The sequence below is a fragment of the Rhinolophus sinicus genome, chromosome 18, assembly GCF_057876585.1.
Source record: "Rhinolophus sinicus isolate RSI-liver-muscle chromosome 18, RSI-T2T, whole genome shotgun sequence".
Taxonomy (NCBI): Eukaryota; Metazoa; Chordata; class Mammalia; order Chiroptera; family Rhinolophidae; genus Rhinolophus; species Rhinolophus sinicus.
Genome location: NC_142518.1, coordinates 4,145,230 through 4,151,229, shown reverse-complemented (window position 1 = coordinate 4,151,229; position 6,000 = coordinate 4,145,230).

The window sequence follows — 6,000 nt, the reverse complement described above, 5'->3', positions numbered from 1 at the left end:
CATCGCTGTGTTCAGAAAGCTCTGTTTTTCAGCCATCGTTTCCTTTTTTTTTTTCCTAACTTCTATCTTGCACCATTGTGGAATGCCTGCTACAGGTAAACACTTCTTAGTGATGAAAATACCCAGTACAGAGAATTATGAGTGAGAGAGACCTCCGCCCTCTCCTTCTGGCCCTCCCCCTGCCGCTTCAGTATGGAGTTGGTACCACATGTGTTCAGCAACTGTTGAGTGGACTCTGATTCTCACTCTGGCCCAGGACAGACAAAGGAAGCGATACAGACCGAGAAGAAAAATCATGCGAATCTGAAGGTGGACAGTTAAAGATCAAGAGATGTAAGTAGAGGAAAAAGTACGAGAGCTCACGCTGAATGACAAGGGTTGATTTCCCTCTTCCCATTTTTCCATTGTTCAATACATATGTATATATACATATGCATAAGTATATGTATATACAAAATGCAATATTGTATATATTGTATACACATGACTTGTATTCACCTTTTGTCATTGGTGTATATTGAGTGCTACAATTTTAATAGTTTTTTTCCTTTCTTAAAATGTGTAGACATATTTTTGGCACCCTCTATATATTATAAAATACATGGTCTGTTTTTAAAAAAACTAAAATTGCCAGAGGATTGTTTTGATCAACATTAGATGAAAACGGAGGTGGTGGGGGTGGGAATACTGGTTCCTGAAGAAATATTCCCTTTCTCCATTAGTGGCATGTTTATCCAAGTGTTATCTGTATATTTCCATCAGTTACTTAGCATTCATTGTTTACCACAACAATAAACAATACTTTCTTTGAAGGAGTCAACATGTTTCATTTATCACTGTAAAACTAAGGACAGTTTTATAACATCCCTAGACATGGCTGTTAATTAATGGGGAACACATTTTCCTATGTAGACATAAATCCTAGTTCATTTTTTCCTGCAAGTGCCTCATTGTTTTCAAATATTCGTTTTATTTTTGAAGCAATGATACAGACACGAGGTATGCAACAAAACACAAAGATTGGATTTATGTGCAGAGTGAATTTACAGCATTAAAAAACACAAAAACAAAACAAAACTCTCTGCACTGTTTTAACGAAAAGACAATGGGAAACGCTGACTCTTCTCTCCCACAGAATCTAGTTGAATTTCTCACAAGAGCGTGACTGCTGATGCCAGCACACAGAATGCGTGTTCAGTTTACCCCTCCAATCTCAGCAGCTTCTGACCTGGAACAACATCCACAGTGACACAGTGAGCAAGCGGCATCAGATGGCACCGTGATCTCGGGTAGGCAGACAACTCCTGCCAGGAGACGTGCCCAAAGCGTTGTCATCTGAGCTGGGTTGGAAGCCCTGCGTTGGCACAGCTCTGCGTATTTCAATGCTTCTATTTTAAGCAACGCTTCTCTATCCAGTGGGTCTTATTTACCCTCCATCCGATGGGTGTGTGAAATGCCACAATATCCAAATGACCATCCAAGGGCTCTGTGGACGGAAGCTCCTTGCTGATCTGATGATTTGCCCTTGACTTCAGTAAATGTCATGTTGTCTTGAAATTCTTGGACCGTAAGTCATGGATCCATCAGGTCAATGAAAGAGAACTGGCCTAAAGCTGAGTGAGACGTCTTTCTTTAAGGTCTTTCTAATTCTGATTTGGGCAGGCGTCATTTTCAGGTCTCCTATGTCTGTGGACAGGTTTTTCTTTTTCATATTTAGAACATACACTTCAATGCATGTAAGTTCCGAGGCAAGACAGCCTCCTAATATATCCTGAGGCTGTTTGGCAAGGTGACATGAACCCAGGCGAGACAGCCGAAACTGGCTGCTATCTGCCAAGGATTTTCAGACTCTAACTCAGACCACGTCTGTGGTGTCCGTGCCAGATAGCAACGAGAGGCAACCATTTATCAAGTGGAGAGCTCTTGCCACATCTCCTGTGTGCAAAGTTTAAATGTGTATTGTAAGGGTGCTCATTTCTCATTTTCCTTAAAACACAGAATTGTAAATGTAAATCTATGTGCCAAAAAAATACAGGTTTTTAATTGGAAATCATCTACACATCTAGATTTTTATAGACTACGAAGGCATTTTAAAACTTTGTATTACTGGGGAGTTTTTACGTACAATTGTATGATTTTTTTTCATCTCCAAGTGTGCAAATTACCTAGGTTAAAGCGTGGTAATAAAACGCATGTGGAATCCTGGGGGTAAATATTAGAGAAAATGAATATATTGAGTTAACAAAAGGGTGTCTAATAATTCTAACATATTTTAATCAGCTGGTAAAGAAACAACCATGTGGAAGAGTGAACGCAGACGGTGCCAGCTTCTTTCACCAACCGCAAACACCGTTACCAGTGAGACCGTGGGACGTGACTACAGCGCTGGTTCCGACTTCAGCAGATGTCACCTGAAGTCTGTCTTTCTCAAGAGAAATTTAAATTTTTTGAACTACATGAAAATGAAAACAAAACATCAAAATTTGTGGCATGTAGTGAAAACAGTGCTTAGAGGGAAATTTATTGCCTTGAATGTATATAAAATCAGTAATTCAACTTTTCACCTTAGGAAACTAGAAAAAAAAAAAAGAAGAAATTAAATCCAAAGTAAGCAGCAGAATAAGAATTACAGCAGAAATCAATTACATTGAAAACAGGAAACCAGTAGAGAAAAATCAGTGAAACCAAGACCAGGTTCTTTGAAAAAAATCAATAAATCAGGGAGCCTGTTACGATTTTTCCCTTTGATCTTGGTGATGGTTCATACTCTTCCAATCTACAAATGAATCAATCAATTTACGAATGATTAAGTTTCAGGGGTCGTTTGGCGTTGTCACCTAGCTTTGTTTATGAAAATGATTTGTAAGACCTGGATATTTTCAGAAAGAGGATTGTTGTTGCAAAGTCACAATAGTATACAGATAAACATATGCCTAACACATGTATCTATAGATATAAATGTACAGATATAGGTGTAATTGGAGATATAGATACTGATAGTTTTATATGTATAGGTTAGATATAGATATAGATATGATATATATAGATATATGATGGAGACACAGATATATGGTTATTGGTATAAATCTACATAGAGACATACAGATCTATGGAGATACACACACATATCCCGTTACAGATTATAGATATCGATACGACACACAGATACAGGGGTGACACAGACATGTAGCTACAGACACACATACAGCTATCCTGCCATATTCCCTGAGTCCTCATGGTTTTCTATAAAAGGAGCACGGCTCTTGTGTGTCTTCCAGCCCCTGCACCTGTGTCTCCTTGGTGAAGGACCTTGTCTGGCCCCCAGCGCCTGCTCTGGCAAAGCACACCGCGTGCCGGAAGTGCCAGGGGATGAAACCTCCCACCTTGGCTTTGACCCATGGCTCATGGGAGCTGATGTGTCACAGCTGTGGCTCCCTCCGCCCCCGCGGGGAAGGCCGAGGCGTGGGTCCTGCACTGCCTCCCAGAGGCCCTGCGTGGAACCGAGTGCCAGTTCCCCACGTCCCAGCAAGTTTGCTGGGAAAAACCCCGCCTTTTTATTAGCTGCTTCCCTTGCCTTCCTCCCCCTTCCTCTCCCGTGTCTGGTAATGCTTCCCAAAGCAACGCCGACAGGTGTCTGGGACCCTACCTTTCAGTAGGCGATGAGTTAGACCGGGCGAGGAGCTCGTTTCTTCTCCTCAGTTCAGTATCATCTTGTTCAACGACGGCAGGAACCACGGTGGCACGATCCAAGTCAGCATGTGAACAGCCTCTACTTGGAGAACAGAAGCACAAGCATGAAAAGTTTGGCAGCCCCGTGCTATGCAGTAGGGCTTGGGCTGGGGCTGCACACATTTGCTGGTTTGAGGAAAAAAAACAGCCAGAACAAAGCAAGTAAATATAACGTGAGCTGCTGAATTAGAGATCTGTAATCACTGCAGGCTGGATGCAATGAGGTTGGAAACCAGCCTCAGCGCTTCCCATCTCTGGAGCATTCACACTGACGTGAACTGGGGAGTCCTGGGGTGGAATCCTTTCTGAAGTTCCTCCATAATGGCTTGGGGCTCCGGCCGCAATACGCCAGAGGCGGCTTAACAGAGGGCGGGTACATGACCCTCTCTGTCCTCCCCATGACACGACGTACTCACACAGATGGTCAGTCCTGTAATGCGTGAAACGCTCCTAGAGATTAAGTCCTTAGAAAGGAAGTGGATACAAATTGAGATGAAACGCACGTTACATTCTCTGGTCTTTCTCAAGTGGTATTTGGACGGATAACGAGAGCATTGCTGCTTTCAAGCACCCGAGACTCTTTCAGGCGTATCTAGCCATGCGGTGTGGAGGGATTTTTTTCAGGGCTTCTTCTTCAAGAAAGATTTCAGAGGTCGAGAGTTCACCTGTGTGCCAGAGTGGGCACCATCACCGTTATTCATCAGAGTCACCTGATTCCATGAAAACCTATCAAAATGATCAATTAGCTTTACTCTTCGGCATCGTGTGGGTATGAGGTTGAAATAATTAAAGTATTTTGCTGATTGAACCCAGTGGTCCCCTAATGAGTTTGCGGTTATGTCCATGAAACAAACTCTGGGTCCTTAAATGCTGAATAGTCCTGGTAATATTACTTCTGTTATGGAAAGTTTCTCAGTGCGCACACAAGATGTATGTGGATACAAGCAACGATGATAACCGCTATTGTCCTATTTGTAACAAAAGCTATCTATCTCTCTACTGCTAGAGAACAGTGTTTGGCTTTTCCCGGATGTAATATAGCTTAACTCAAGGTTTGTTTTGTTTTTTTAAATATATTTTCTTACGGCACCTGTGGAGAACAAGCAACCTTCCAGAGGCCGCTGGAGAACAACGCCAAGTAATCATGCGTGGAAACCTGAAGGGTTGTTCTCACGTCTTCCAGCTCTCCTTGTGCTAACGTCACACCTTTCCACAGGATGTGAGCTATCCAGCCTGCTCTGCAGACGCTGGGCTTGGCGACAGGACTTGGGCGGGCTGGGCCCTGCTCACCTGTATGACCGTGCGTGACCTTTCAAATGTTTGTTGTTGTTGTGGGCTGGGTGTGGGGATGACATTTTTTTCCTTCTTAGCATTACTGTGACAATTGCTCCCTAACAGATGCCTGAACCATGGCTTGCCCACATAGTTTGACCACATCGTGCATGAGAGCCCTTTGGCTAAAAACGCAACAGTTCCAACAAGATAACTGTCTGGCCCAAATCCCGATGCTGGCACACAACCCCATCTGTCGTGCAGGAGACCCTGCTCGCTGCACCATTTGTCGTGCAGGGTGACAGGCGGGCGGCCTGCGGGGTCTCTGGTCCCGCTCCCCATACAAGAACGCAGGATGTGGCCAGGCCCAAAAGGAACACCCACGGAGCCATAGGTAGGGGAGTCATACTAGTATATTCTCGCTGGCAGCACTATACTCTCACTGGAGGCTGGATCCACACTGTCCACAACCCGCCATCCTAACTGCAATCCGCTCTTGCTAGCTCAGCCACCATCTTCTTGCTAGCCACCATCTTCTTGCTAGCGTAGCCATGGCAGTTATATTAGTGGCCAATGGCTCACTGGTTACAGCTGACGGCCAACTAGCCACAGCTGATGGCCATGCAATCACAGTTGGCCATTTACTACCTGAGCCAGCACCTGTCTATGTGAGGCTGAGAGCCTGGAAACTGCTGTCTGGGGCTCTGTCCCCACCCCACCCCACTGTGAAGGGAGGTCCATTACCCACTGTGCCCTCCTGAGCCAACACAGGTGATTTCTTACACCAAAGGCCCTGACCCACATTTCGGAAAGCTTGGGCCAAAGGACAGCCGCTGTGTTGGAGACAAGAGAAAATGCAGCAGAGAGAGCAGGAGGCAAAAGCGGTGAAAACCAGTAACGTCTGAGGCTGGGAGAGCAACAAAGAGAGGTTGGTCAGGTCTGCCTGCAACGGTTCACCATGATTCTCGTGATATTTGGGTCCCTCTTCTTCCAGTGAAG